We start from the raw sequence: 16101 nt of genomic DNA, 5'->3' as shown, positions 1-16101 counted from the left end.
GTAAGTAAGAGTCAGAGACATTCAATGATTAAATAGTCAATATATTCTGATTTCTCTGCTAATTTAGCAAAAGGAAGAACTTCTCAATTTTGTCACTACTAGCAGTTGCTTAGCTTATCGTAGAAACATGCTTTGATTTGAATAGATAATCTACTTTTAAAGTGTAAGTCAGCAGCCTTTTGTTTTATGAAATAGTAGTCTTCTATTTGGGGCAATTAAAATGACCATTTCTTTGGAAATAAAATGTTAAACTGGTGATGGTAGGGTAGGTCTAGGGGGTGATAGGAGAGGGAAGTTAAGATTTCAACAGCTAAGTGCAAAAGAAAATTTTAAAATACTTAGTATTAAAATTTTTAACTAGCTACTACTTTATTGGTCTCATATAAGGGCATGAACACCTGGGGAAGTAATTGGAAAGGGAGGGAACATAAAAAATATTTGATATGCTGTGAGGTAAAAACTGAGGCTTGAGAAACATAAGTAATTTGGTCCAGGTCACATGGCAGCAGAATATTAGAATCTGGATTTGATTCTGCATTTGTCTGGCTGTGGCTGTGAAAATTGAGCCTGTCAGTTTTGATCCCATGGCATCCGGAATCATTGCCCCTTGCCACTTCTGTGTGTGTGTGTGTGTGTGTGTGTGTGTGTGCTCCAAGTTCATCCCCATTTATTTAATCTAGCCTTGTTAAAACACGTTTTAAGGTCAGTTTTTAAGGAACAAAATGCAGGATGAGTGAGTTGATATGTAGGTGTATATTAGCTTGAAATTGTATTCAGAACAGAATCTCATTCTTAAAAGTTTAAAAATCCATATCAATTACCCAGCCCCAAATATAGTTTTCTTCTCTTTTGAATGTTGTGGAAAAAAAATGCTTCATATTTCCTGGATATCAAGCTTCTTAAATATATTAGAGTACCACATCTTCCTACAATTCCCTTACAGGTTGCTCACTTTTAGTGACATTGGCTTTCTAGTTTGAGAAATTCCTTAAATTTCACGTACCACATCAGAATTTCTTTCAGTTAGGGTGACAGATCGAATATACTGCATGTGTGTGAAGTACAGATAAAGGCAATCAGATCTCATGCTTCAGGGAATAAACTGATTACCCACAATGGTCAGGAAGGAATTTTCACCATCAGCATCCTGCAGATACACAAACCAAGTGCAAGAATCCAACTTTCCTCTACCTTAAAGTTTTCTTGTAGCACCTCATCAAGTACAAGGCGTAAAATCTAAACCTATGACATAATGTGCTAGGTATAATGGTTGTCATACATGCATAACTATTTATTATGCACCAAAATAAATACTGTAGCAGTTGAGACAGTCTAGTTAGATAACTGAGATAGTGATTCATTAAATATAAACTACTTAAAATCTTTTCATGTTTCCTCCAGGGATCTCAAAGTACCTTCCCAAAATGAGCTAATTAATCCTCATGAATATTCTGTCACATAAATTCTGCTACATTTCTCTGAAAACATAGGTTAGTCAATCTTACTAGTAAGTTCTAGCAGCAAGTCTTCACAGCACTCCAACCACCTTTATTGCCTTGAAATCTCATTAGAGATTTAGTTTCTAAGACTGTTAATCTAGGTGGAATTCTTTCATCCCTAGTTCATGACTACATTTACCCTTCAATAAACATATGGTGAGGTCAACTGTGTGCAACGTGCTGAATATGAAAATTTAAATGGGGCTCAGGGTTCAGTGGGAAAGTGCTGGTAAGTTCATTCACATACAGTCTAGTACAACTTGATATGCCCAGTGCTGCCTAGCCTAGCAAGATCCTCTTTAATCTACTGTTGCCTTCTTGTGCTGGTCTTTATATCACGTGGGCTTTGACACAGATAAACATACAGTAATCCGTGATTTGGTTCTAAGAGCCTATAATGAACTCCAGTTAATTCAGTTGCCATGTAGAGAAACTTGATCATATTCTACCTCAGAAAACTCTTGGAATAACTTCAGTTCCTTTGAAAATTGCAGTAGTCCAGAAATTTTTACTGTAGTATAACTGCTGTGTGTGTGTGTGTGTGTGTGTGTCTGTTGATCAGAAACTCTATAACAAGAGGATTAGACTTAAATTTGGCAAGCTTTTCCAGATAAATTCTAGAGAAAAGTCCCATGGTGTTCCTAGAAAGTTTAATTAAGAGTAACAATTAAGAGACCCTTTTGAAGTACCCATGTTTAAGTTTTATTTGTTTGGTTTTGTATTTTTTCTAAATATTATTTTAGATCAAACCAAGTCTGAACTGGATGCTATCTGCCTTAATGAAAGGCCTGACATGAAGGAAGGATGTAAATAATTTTGAGAGAAAATACTTTTGAAACGTTAAAACATTTGTTTTGAGCAATGTTATTTTTGTTATAAAGGAAATAGAACTTTCAACTCTGGGAGTGAATAGGGCCTTCTTAATTTGATACCTAAAGGATATTTCCACTCATAACAAACAAACAAAAATGTGCTTACTGGGACTGCACCTTCAGGCCAGCATTGGATACATTAATTGCTGACATATTTGAGGTATCACTAAGAGAAAAAGATCTTTAGACTGCTGGTTCCCAGTATACATTCCCTTAAATATCTGTCCTATGGAGTGGTCCTTGGGAATAAAAATCAGGGAACATATTCAATGGTAAATAAATAAATATATATATAATATATTTATACATAAAATATATTTATATGTTATATAAAAATATATTAAATATATTTATATGTTATATATAAATATATATGAAATATATTTATGTTATATATTTTAAATATATTTTATGTTATATATAAATATATAAACATATTATATATTTAATTCTATACATATATACAAACATATATATTTAATTAATAATATATATACATATTAGGTAGCTGTTTATTTTTTTATTTGTTTTTTTTTTTTGAGACAGAGTCTGGCTCTGTTGCCCAGGCTGGAGTGCAGTGGCATGATCTCAGCTTACTGTAACCTCCACCTCCTGGGGTTCAAGCCATTCTCCTGCCTTAGTGTCCCGAGTATCTGGGATTATAAGCACCTGCCATCACGCCTGGCTAAGGTTTGTATGTTTAGTAGAGACAGATCTGCCTTCAACCTCCCAAAGTGCTGAGATTACAGGCGTGAGCCACGGTGCCCGGCCTGGGTAGCTTTTTAATACTGCTCCCTCTCTCTTAAATATTCACAGTGCATATTAGCAAATTAAATGTTCTGTGAAGTCTTGTATTAAATACGTCTTTTAATATTTTATTTAAGACTTCCCAAATTCATTTGACCATTCACTTTGTAATATTCCTTTACAGAATACTTGTTAATATCTAGCTCCTGGGAACACAATTTGGGAAATACTACACTAGGAAAAAAAAATGTAGGTTGGGGAAATCTAACTAAACAAGAGTGTTTACTTACATTAATGAGTTACTTTGTACTTTATGTGAGTCTCCTTTTCATTTGAGTTTCTCAAGTGTCTTCAAATATTATTTTAAATAATTGTTTAAAACATTGAACATTTTTTGAAAATATATTATGTATGTTTTTAGAACTTGAAATTGAACGAATTCCTCCTTCTCCCTTGTCTGCCAGTTCTGTTAGTCTTCTCTTCAGTATTTGATTTATGAGAGATCAATTCACATCCAACTTTTCAGAGCATGTCTCCTGTCATGTGAAAGACAGCATACCTATATTTGTGTAAGAAAGGAGAGAAAACCTACTTCTGAGTGTAACATAAAAACTATGTGACAGTAAAGTAGATAAAAGGAAAATACTGGTGATAGGGTCAAGCAACCTTATCTCCTTTTGACTTGCTGTGAGATTTGGGTCAATAAGTAACCTCTCTGATCCTGCCTGGCTAATTGAAATGACTATTACTTCCCTCCACCAGAGAATGAATGAAATGTGGATTAAAGCCTGACCTTTGGGCAAATGCCTCCTAGTGAGTTGAAAGAAGGTGTCCTCATTTCTAACCCATACCTTACATCTGTGTCTATGATCCCATTCACTGACTGGTTCTGAATTGATTCTGTCATTCTTGCATTCTTGCACTTGCCTTCCTGTCACCTATTCACTTGCATTCTCTATCTACAGTTAGGACATTGTCAACACAGATTGTGCTTGAGTAAAAAAGTTCATTCAGAGAAAAATAATTGTAGTAAGGAAAAGCATAGGTCAGGAGACAAGTAAAGACATACAGTGAATCTTTAATCCAGAGTTGATTTACTCAAGCCTTATTGAAAAATAATCATGAAGCAAAATGATTAGATATAGATATGTAAATCTGTAATGAATGACTCTGAGTAAAGATTATACTCATCATCACCAGATTTCTCTCATAAGTGCATTGGGTTAAAAAAAAAAGAGTTACCTAAGATCATTTGAAATGCAGTAATAAGATTCTTTTCAGAAGATCTTTTGATTCTGTAGAGAATTAGCATATCTAATTTTTACCTGAAGACCCCAAACACCAGATCCTCCAAAATAATGTTCCTTCTGACATTTTCAACTTGTTTAAAATTTGGTTATCTGGAAATTTACTGCACATAAGGCCCAGCAAGAGAATAATTACACTTTATTGATATTTTCTCACAATGCCATGAGAAAATCTGGCTGAAGCTGTGAAAAAAATGAGTTACATTTATAAACCGGAGATGTCAGCTTTCCAAAGTAGTTTCAAATCCAGACACTAAATACACATACTTCCACTCACCTTCACATTCTCACAAACTTATACAAGAAAGTACTCAATTATGTATTTCTAGGCATTAAATATTTATATAGTGTATATAGGTGGGTATATGTATGTGTATTTATGTGTGTGTGTATGTACATATGTTCACATACATTTATGTATATATGTATCTATGTATGAATCATAATTTGCTGATAAGCATTAGCCACTGTTATAAATTTCCCTTAATACACAAATTTCTCAATAACTTAGAAGAAAATTTTCAAGTTATATGAAAACTCTTCTTTCCATCAGCATAGGTGATAGCATTAAACTGAATATTGGCCGGGCGCGGTGGCTCACGCCTGTAATCCCAGCACTTTGGGAGGCCAAGGCGGGTGGATCACAAGGTCAGGAGATCGAGACCATCCTGGCTAACACGGTGAAACCCCGTTTCTACTAAAAATACAAAAAAATTAGCTGGGCATGGTGGCAGGCGCCTGTAGTCCCAGCTACTCAAGAGGCTGAGGCATGAGAATGGTGTGAACCCGGGAGGCGGAGGTTGCAGTGAGCCGAGATTGCGCCACTGCACTCCAGCCTGGGCAACAGAGCCAGACTTTGTCTCAAAAAAAAACCAAAAAACAAAAAACAAAAAAAAAAACTGAATATTAACCATTCCCCAGGATACAGAAATTATATCTCAGGGTAGAAAAATACATATTTTTGTATGGAGGTTGCTTCTTATTAAAGTGTGTTAGATCTGGCCAGGCATGGTGTCTCACACCTACAATCTCAGCACTTTGGGAGGCCGAGGTGGGAGGATTACTTGAACTCAAGAGTTGGAGACCAGCCTGGGCAACATCGTGAGATGCTGTCTCTAAAACAAAGATTTTTATAATTAGCCAGGCATGGTGGCACACGCGTGTAGTTCCAGCAACTAGGGAGGCTGAGGTGGGAGTCACTCTAACCTGGGGATCAAGGCTGCAGTGAACCAAATTGTGCCAGTGCACTATAGCCTGGGTGATAGAGTAAGACCCTATCTCTAAAAAAATATATATTTTATATATATATTTAAAAGTGTGTTAGATCTGCATATTATAAAATGACATGAATTAACATTCTTCCTCATTTATTTTTGTTAAAAAATTTCACTGCTTGCAAACATGTACATATATATATATATCTCACTGCACACTATACTGTGTGGTGTCACAAGGGTGTTATTTTTTTACTTATAATGTTTTGCCTAACTTTAGAGAAAGCTTGAAAAAATTAATTAAAATCAACTTATGTGTCAACATTTTGTTGCAGTAGAGCAATTTGGAAGAAGGGAAAAGAGAATAGCAATGAATTCATTGGATGAGAGGCAGCCACATGTTTTTAAAAAAGGATCAGAGCTTGCCCAGTTTCTGTTTAAAGTATTGTAAGGACCTAATGTAGCTAGCTATAGTGATATATTTATTAAGCTTAAAATGTGCAGAATTGATGATACAGGAGAGATGACAGCTAGCTGGGGATATTAGAAACAGAGCTATAAAAATTCAACACAACCCAGAAAAATGCAAATGAATACAACCAAGGGTGGGGTGTAGGGTTGGTGGGGGGGGACAGGTGTATTATCTTAGATGATATGCTCTGGAAGGCGTGGAGTTTGGCTGCGGGGCTGGGTGGGCACCTAGTAAGAAGGATGCTTTGGCTACTTCCCTTGTCTCTTGGAAATCAGAAGAGACACTGGGCCTTTTCTCCTTTACTCCAAGAAGAAATGCTCTTTTTTTCATGTATCTGTGTTGAATACCTATTATGGGCCATATGTTAAGAGATGGGGAAGCAAACAGATACAACTCATCCACCCTATCCTGAGGAGCTTGTTGCAAAGACCGTCAAATGCAGTATGAAGGAAATAGTATGAGATTTGAATTAAGGACACTAAGATTTTATTCATGGATTAAAATCCTTATTCTGTTTCTTAATGATTTTGTGATCTTGCACAGGTCCATTAACCTCTGAGCATTAGGTATCTGTGAAATGGGAGTAATCATCATGTCTGCCTCATGGGAACACTGTGATGATTAAGTGTGAAGGTTTATGATAATGCTCTGAAAATAATCAAAAGTACTAAAATGATTTTGTTTTTAATTCTGAGGTATTTTTAAATTCAAGCTTGATAGGAGAGTCAGATTATATACAAAGGGATCAGAGAAACAGAGAAATATGGAAGGAATGATAAATATAGGAAGAAAATTATATACATCACAGATTAGTTCAGGTGCGTGGGGGTCCTGGACTTAGAAGTGAGTGTGCTTAGTTTAATGCTCTCCTGTCACCACCTTCAAAGTTTTAATATTTTTTAAACAAAATGCTTCATTTTTTTATACTAGGCCTCACAAATTATATAGTTAGTTCTGGTTGTAGACATATTGCGTGTATACATACTTAGATTAGTTACATGCCCACAATATTAATCATTAAGTTATTTGTGTATACATTTAACAGTTACCCATCTATTTATCTATCCCTATATACAGACATATTCTCCCATGTAGGATGTGGGGCACCTGCGGAGTGAAACTTGCTTGAATGGATTTAGGGCCCAGGAGAGAAGATGAACCTGAAAAACAATTGTTCTGTCTAATAGTTATCACTAGTTGGAAGCCTTCTACGTTCCAAGGTCAAGCGCTGTGATGTGATACATTACACACATACACACACACACACACACACACACAACACACAATATTTATTTATATCATGGAATAAATGTATAAATATTACTAATGTATGTTAATTTTCTTTTTTACAAAGATCGTATAATATCAGTAGCTCTAGAATTAGGTCAAGAATCTGCATTTTTTAAAAAGCATTCCAATGGCTTCTAAGGCAGGTGGTTTCTAGACAAACTTTCCAAATACTGAGTGAAAAGTTCATTCATGTTGTGTTTCTATTATTTGTGTGTAATTTGGAGAATTGGGTGATCTTTTTTCCAGGAGCCTTTAGCAACAGATCCAGAGAAAGAATGTCATAGGTAGCATTTCTCTGTGTTATTTCGGACCAGTTTCAAAGTTACAGTAAGATGTTTGCTTCACCAAGAGATATCCCATATCCATTCCAGGCACCATTGGATGCCAAATGTCTTAGTGTACAGAATCCCCTACTTTTCCATGGGGGAAATGATCTAAGACCCCCAGTAGTTGCCTTTAACTGTGGATAGCACCAAACCCTATATATACCATGATTTTCCATACATAAATACATATCTACATAGTTAGGATAAAGTTTAATTTGTAAATTAGGCACAGTAAGAGATTAATGACAATAACTAATAATAAAATGGAAAATTATGACAGCCAGCTGTAATACAAACAATGTGAATGTATTATAGTCTTCCTCTCTCTCAAAATATCTTATTGTACTCTACTCACCTATTTTTGGACCATGGTTGACCAAGGGTAGCTGAAACTGCAGAAAGCAAAATCGTGGGAAAGGGGGAACTACTGCACATAAAGAAATAGTGGATAATAACAATGAGAAGATAGTTTGGGGCCCTTAATTCTGGAGGGCCTTTAATTCTGGATCTGAGACTCTTCTCAGAAGGCAATAGGGAACCACTGGTCGTACAGGATTAAATAAAGGAGAAGGAAACCAAAAGTAAGGAGATCACTTAGAGGCTATTACAAAAAAGTAGAGAAGAGGTAACAAAGGCCACAAGTGGTCACTAAGAGTAAAGATTAAGAAAAAATATCTTTAATTACGGAAAATGTATGGAGGTTCCTCATAAAACTAAAAATAGAGCTACTATATGATTCAGCAATCCCACTACTGGGTATATATCCTCAGAGCTTGAAATCAGTATGTCTAAATGGTATCTGCACTCTCATGTTCATTGCAGCACTATTCACAACAGCCAAGATAAAGAGTGAACCTAAGTGTTCATCAAAGGATACATGGATAAAGAGAATGTAGTAATGTGGTATATATACAATGGAATATTATTCAGCCTTAAACAAGAAGGAATTTCCACCATTTGCAGCAGCATGGATAAACATGGAGGACATTATGCTAAGTTCAGAAATAAACCAGACACAGAAAGACTAAAACAGCATAGTTTCACTTATGTGGAATCCAAAACAATCAAATTTATAGAAGCAGAGAATAGAATAGTGGTTACCAGCAGCAGTGGGTAGGGGGAATGGAGAGATGTTGGTCAAATGGTACAAAATTGTAGTTAGAAGGAATTGATGATAATTATTTAAGATAATGGATATGTTAATTAGTTTGAGTTAATCATTCTATACTGTATAGATATAACATCACTGTGTACCATACAAATATATATATATGCAATTATAATATGCCCCAAAATAATCTCTAAGTCCTCTTTTTAAATTTTACTTCCGTAAGAATGGTATCCATTTGATTGAAGACCATCTTCTTTCTTCTCCATATGCAAATATATTCCTTATAGAAAAATGCACTCCTGCCTCCACCCCAGCAATCATGCTTCAGGCCCCAGAGAAGTTTTCCTCCCTGTTACCTTGTAAAGGTAGCCTCTCTTGGGAATGGCTCAGTAATTCACCTTGGAATACTCTTATGTTAGTTTCCCTTATGGTCCCTAACAGCCTTTATCTGTTACTCATCTCCCAGGTACTCACAGCTTGCTGAAAGGCTTTTTCTAATCAGCGTTGTTTTATCTTCTTTAAAATCCTTGATCATGGCCACTAGCATCCTTGACAGTCTCCGGACGCTTGGTGAGAAAAGAATAAACTCAGTGCACACCAGTGAGAGATCATGCCCTTTTCTTCTGACAACTTTGTGGCATCTTTGGCTGCCCTTTTTATGTGCTTGTCTTTGTGTTCCCCTACATCAATCTCATAAAACATCCTTTTTTTTCCATGCTTGACATATTGATATCATCCCACCACAGATAAAACGCAGAGCAGTGTAATATGGGCAGATGTTGGAATTATTTGCAATGCACAGAAATCTCTGGTGATGTTTAAGACTAGGACAATATTAAACACATTACTTTCCCTGACAGGCATTTTAATTACACCCATGCCATGCAGGTGCAGAATCTGGAAGTGATATCTTGTTTTCCCCAACAGGGTCTATGCAATACAATTTACAAGTGTGTTTGAGTGTGTATCTGTGTGGGCATGTGTGTGTCCTTCCCCCTTTGTATCTTTATCTTTGCAAAATCCACAGTCTCTTGTTTAAATCACATCTGAATTCACTTGGGGAAATGACACACATTCCAAAGAACCTGTAGTTAAAATAGTTGCCATTTACCAGATCAGTATTCTTATGGTTGGTAGTGTCACGTGTGCAGGTTTGGAGGGCCACTTTGAGATAGGACAAGATGAAAAATAGCCTAGAAAAGATCAAGAAATACCAACATCAGAAAGCCAAATAGTCCTCCAGAGTGAGTTACTATGTAGCTTGGTCTTATCAAAAAGAGAATCATGGCCCGGTGGCTGTATTAGTCTATTCTCACACTGCTAAAAAAGACATATCCAAGACTGGGTAATTTATAAAGGAAAGAGGTCCAGTGGACTCACAGTTCCACATGACTGGGGAGGCCTCACAATCATGGCAGAAAGCAAAAGAGAAGCAAAGGCACGTCTTACATGGAGGCAGGCAAGAGAGTTTGTGTAGGGGAACTCCCATTTGTACAACCATCAGATCTCATGAGACTTATTCACTACCATGAGGACAGTATGAGGGAAACTGCCCCATGATTCAATTATCTTCACCTGGCCCCACTCTTGACATGTGGGTATTATTACATATCAAGGTGAGATTTGGATGGGGCCACAGCCAAACCGTATCATTGGCAAATTCAAATGGTTACAGTAATGAAAACAACAATAGCAACAACAAAAGGTAATATTATTTGAGAATTTATCTTGTACCAGAAACTTTTATATGCTTTACATTCATGTTGAAAATTAAATGCTGGTCAGGTGTAGTGGCTCATGCCTGTAATCCCAGCACTTTGGGAGGCTGAGGTAGACAGATCACTTGAGGTCAGGAGTTCAAGACCAGCCTTGGCAACATGGTGAAACCTCACTCTACTAAAAATACAAATATCAGACAGGCGTGGTGGCAGGTGACTGTAATCCCAGCTATTTGGGAGGGAAAGGCAGGAGAATCACTTGAACCCAGGAGGCAGAGGTTGCAGTGAGCAGAGATCACGCTACTGCACTCTAGCCTGGGTGAAAGAGCCAGACCCCATCTCAGAAAAAAAAAAAAAATTAAATGCTCATAACAACCCTGTCAGGTAAATCACTGTGATTAGCACCTATTTATCAGATGAGAAAAACAAGACTCACAAAAGTCATGTAACTTATTTAAGGTAACACAGCCAGTAATTCAGGCCTGGGTCTATCTGATCACACAACTTGGGCTCTTACCTTTTTGGGATTCTATACTCATGGAGAAGTAAAACTCAGATCCTAGAAGATCAGCTGCAGAAGTTAGTGTATGAAGTAGGCAAGCTAGATCTGAGGTCAAGCTAAGGACAGAAAACAGGAGTCCTAGGCCACTCAGCATGCATGCTGGCTCAAAGAAGCATGTTTCTGAGGCTAGAATCGTCACTGTCTCCTGCTCCTGCTAAATGTTAGAGACCTCTAAAATAAATAATTGCAGCAGTTTTGTGGTGTGTTTTAATTGGCTACACTCCGGGTTCCATTAGTAGGTTTACTTACTCTACCCTGAACCTAAAGCTGCAGTGGCGGTTGTTACCTCCAGTGAGGAGAGTATTTATCATGCCCTCTCCAGAGGTAGCTGCAATTTTGCTCAAGTGTACTAATGGCATCTGCTCTCAGTTCTGTGTTTTTCCTCTCTGGGTCTTCTGATAAGGTCATTAGGAAGTGTGAGGCAGACAACCTGAGGGCCAAAGTCTCATTCAGCTCCATCAGTCAGATTCTGCTGGGACTGCACAACCCAAGGATCCTGTTACAGCATCTGCCTGGAAGACTCTTAAGAAGGAACTCGCAGTTCATTCATTACATATGTTCTATGCTGAGGCATAACAGTGGGGGCTGTTTTACAGTGAATCATGCCACCAGTACATCCACTGCTGGCAATTATACTACTAACATATAAGACCTTAAGAGCTCTTCCTTCCCATAATTTCACTGAGAAAAACAAACAAAAAATATTCCCAGAAGAATATTAGTTGACATTAATATGACACAATTAACAATTTATTCAATTGGCCTTTCAACCTAGAAGTTTAAACATTAGTCTTTCCTGATTTCAGATGAACAAAATGAGATAATGCATTCTTATACTAATTCAGCAAACATTTATGACGACTTCCCATGTAGTGGGTACTGTATAGATATGGGAGATAAAAACAAAGAAATACAATGTAAAAATTCAGATTCTTTATCTTTAAGGATTCCACAGTCTACCAGGGGAAACAAACACAATGATACCATCTATAATATAATTTTCTGTGTTGTGATCGAATCATATGCTGGATAGCATCCAAATAGAGCAGATAAGCAACTGGCTCAGCTAGATTTGGCGTGGCGGGGGGCGGTCAAGACTTCATGGGGGATTCAATACCTGAGCAGGGTATTAACTAAGAGTGTAACCTACGTAAAAGGAATCTTTTTCTGAGCATTTACTGTGTGTCGAACTGGATGCTGAGTGCTTTATGTGCATTGTCATAATCCTATGCGTAAAACAATCCAATGAAATGTGGACTATAGCCACGTATCTCATAATGATGGGGATACATTCTAAGAAATGTATCCTTAAGTGATTTTGTAGTTATACAAAAATCATAGTGTGTACTCACACAAATCTAGATGGTATAGCCTATTGCTCTATGGTATAGCCTATTGCTATATGGTATAGCCTGTTGCTCTATGGTATAGCCTATTGCTCTATGGTATAGCCTGTTGCTCTATGGTATAGCCTGTTGCTCTATGGTATAGCCTATTGCTCTATGGTATAGCCTGTTGCTCTATGGTATAACCTGTGGCTCTATGGCTATAAACTCATACAGCGTGTTACTGTACTGAATATTGGAGGCATTTGTAACACAGTGGTAAATTTTTTGTGTGTCTATATATATCTAAACATAGAAAAGGGATAGCAAAAACATGGTATTATAATCCTATGGGACCATAATCATATATGCAGTTTATCATTGATGGAAATATCACTATGTAGTACATGGATATATTATTATCATCATGTTATAAAATTTCCAAGTGACAAAAAATAATCTGAACCCCTGCTCTCAGGCTCCAGATCCCAGCTTTTAACAGATATGCCACACTATCATTAACTATGGTGTATCACTTAGGAACATCATCAAACAAAGCTACTTGTTCTTCAGGGACCCAGTAATCATCCTTACCCTTGGACAATTAGCCTGGGGCTATTGTTTGATGATTTTCTCTTTGCAACTAGAAGTTAATGATTTGGGTAGAGAGAAAACCTGCCAATATTCATCTCTGATATTGACTGGTCAGTCTCAAGATCTAGGCATTGAAATTTCTAAGAGTCTCTCACCAGTACTCTATATTGTTCTCAGCATACTCCTCCAGTGTGGTACTGTACTGTGCAGATAAGCACATGGCTATGACCTGATGCTCCTCAATCCTATGCTCCCTGGCATCTAAAATGGGCCCAGAAGCAAGACACCTTGCCTGCCGATTTGTGCTTTTCAGAAGACGAGCATCTTCTTTTGTATTCTGGACACACACACACACAAAAACATTTTTCTCTCATTAACCTGCCACAGCCTTATGGAAATTCTGAGAAGTCCAGTTCAACCTCATAACATGTGAATGTTATTTATCTTGAATACTGCAAATTTGGCATATTGGTGGGGGGTGACAAGGTTAGGTAGATTTATTAGCATCCTGTCAGGAAATTTCCCGTGAGCGGTAGAGGTTTGTCAGAAAATTCAGTGTAATTGATAGGAGCAAGGTAGACTAATTCTTAGTGCTAGATCTGTACTGGCTCTGTTCACACCTTTCCTTTGCAGACAACAAGATGTGCTGAGGAGAGCTCATTAAGAAGACCTTCCTGCAAACCCACTCTTTGCACCAGGTTTCTTTTTCCTTCCTTTCTTTTATATAATCATTTCAGTTACTGGAGAAGATATAAGTGCATACTGGAGGCATTACTGAATAGGCAATGATTTCTACTCATTTGTATGTATCTTTCAACTCTCCAAGGGAACACTTAAACTCCAGGGAATAAGGATTAACAAGAAGCTGGTATCTGTTCAGTGTTTCACTCTGTTTTCACTAAAGGATTAGAGGCTTCAACCGTCGAGTCTAAAAGTCATCAGGGCAGAGATATAACAGTGGAAGGAGGTTAGCCTTTGAATTAGGATTCTTGAGTCCCAGTCTCAAGTCTCCAGCCTGTGAGTTCTTTGGCCCTGGGCCAGTTATTTAAACTTGCTGAACTTTGGTTTCCTCCTTTGAAAGGTGAGGTTAATGATACCCATCTCACAGGGTTCCTAATAAATATTAAATAGAATGAAAAATGTCACAGCTACTTGACCTAAGCATCTTTCAATTTCTAGTTCCAGCACTGCTGCCCCTGAACAACCATCCTTGATGTGGCCAAGTAATAACGGCCACCATTTATTGTGACTTTATGATGTTGCCACACTCTATGCACCATGCTTTGCATACTTCATGTCATTGACTCCTCAGAACCCAGAGAGACAGGGAGAGACCATGGGAAGAGAAGGAGAGAGAGAAGAGAGAAGAAGGGAGGGAGAGAAAAAAACAGAGGAAAGAAAAAAAAGAGAAGAGAGAAAAAAAAGTGAGATGAGAGAGAAGAAAGAATAAGTTCTCATGTAATTATGGTCAAGATATCCATCTTTCCTAAGCCTCAGTTTCCTTATCAGTAAAACAGTAAATAATCACATCTTAACTGTTTTGATGACCAAATGAGGTGATTTCTGTTACATACAACCCACAGTGCGTGGAACATAACAAATACCTAATAAGTAGAATACAATATTGTTGTTGCTGATGGTAAGTTTCATTTTTGTTTCAAGCATTCCTGGCATACATTGCATTATAGATTCCATCCACTGATTTGCCATTGTTCATTTCAATTTCATCCTCCTCTACTAGTCTGCAAGGAGGCCAGCGTCCTTTTTAAAAAATAATCACTGTGATACTGTCTATCACACAGAAACACACACAAATTGTTTTTAAAGGAAGAAAAAAGGGAAAGAGGGAGGAGTACAGGCGTGTGTTTGGTAAGGTGTCAGGGGTCATAGGTCCTTAGGTTCTAGTCAGATTTTTCTTCATAAAGATGCCATTCCTACTGGAAAGTGATGGCTCTGAAGACATTTTACAAAAACCAGAAGAGGAAAACAAACCAAAAAGAAATATTGCTGCAGCAGTATAGTGTGTGCACTTCAATGTATTTTTCCTATTCCTTATATTTTTCCATAGGTGGAATTGACACTGTAAGGGACACTTTTCACAAAGTAGCATATTCCCATGGCTGGAACAAAATAACCAACTTTGCAAAAGGAGTTGAATTACTTCCATTCCTTGTTAGGCTAAAACGATTTGGCCTAGCCAGGGATAATTTTGGCCTGGAAAGCTCAGATTTCTAATCTAGCCTGACTGACCTATTCCCAGTTCCAGGATTTTCCACATACTTTCTTCCCTCACTCATGGAGTGATTACATGGAGTTAAATACAATACCCTTAGAGGGAGTGTTTGGTACAAATGGTGGTGGCATTGATGCTGTGCGAAGTTCTGCTTACATTCTGTATGCCTGGATGCTAACCGATCCTCTCCATCCAGTAGAATCCAGCCTTGTCTTTATCTGGCACAAACCTCACCCTTCCCTTGTGATCTCCAAACATGTGAACAGTCTTTTTTTTTTTTTAACACACACACACACACTTCTCTCTCTCCTCACATAGGTGTTTTGAAAGAAGTTAGAGGTCTTTAGAAAGTGCAAGATACAGGTTAACTCTGTTTAAAGTTTAATGGCAAAAATTAGAATAAAGCAGAACTGGATCTGGCTTACAGATCATAGGTTTTGTTTTCTCTGCAACAAGGTTAAAAACTTTTTGAGACAACATTTTTAAATGGAATAGTGTAGATAAAAATGAAAATTATTAGCTGTCCATGAAAATTATTAGCTACCCTAGGCAAATCAGAAGACATTGCAATACTAGACCTGCATTTCCATGTAGCAAAAAATTTGCTGGCGATCATTACTGATTGTTTTAGACATTCTTTGTATAGTTACAGTCCCCACCATTGCCTATCATCCCACTAACACCAAAGCCAACTGCCAGTTCTAGTAATAACAACCAAATATGAAAATGCTTGAGCACCAGAATTTGTAAACCCAGCCCATGAACTTGCATTACCTGCTTAAACTCTGGGTTTTGCAAACCATAGTATGAGGGAAAGAAAAAGGGAAAACC

General features: G+C 37.4%; 1 protein-coding gene and 1 long non-coding RNA gene across 16 annotated transcripts in view; both read left to right on the top strand.

The window, feature by feature from the left end:
• LOC105495825 (uncharacterized) overlaps nucleotides 1–7434 on the top strand; it is a 124768-nt gene extending 117334 nt beyond the window's left edge. The window contains exon 3 of the long non-coding RNA XR_011625250.1: nucleotides 7189–7434. This is a non-coding gene — a long non-coding RNA (uncharacterized lncRNA). The remainder of the gene's footprint in view (nucleotides 1–7188) is intronic.
• Nucleotides 1–16101, top strand: part of LOC105495829 (neurexin 3) — a 1710602-nt gene that overhangs the window by 1085164 nt on the left and 609337 nt on the right. The window lies entirely within an intron of this gene.

This window comes from Macaca nemestrina, chromosome 7 (assembly GCF_043159975.1).
Source record: "Macaca nemestrina isolate mMacNem1 chromosome 7, mMacNem.hap1, whole genome shotgun sequence".
Taxonomy (NCBI): domain Eukaryota; kingdom Metazoa; phylum Chordata; class Mammalia; order Primates; family Cercopithecidae; genus Macaca; species Macaca nemestrina.
Note: the sequence above shows the minus strand (reverse complement) of the source record. Positions and strands in the feature narration are given on the sequence as shown.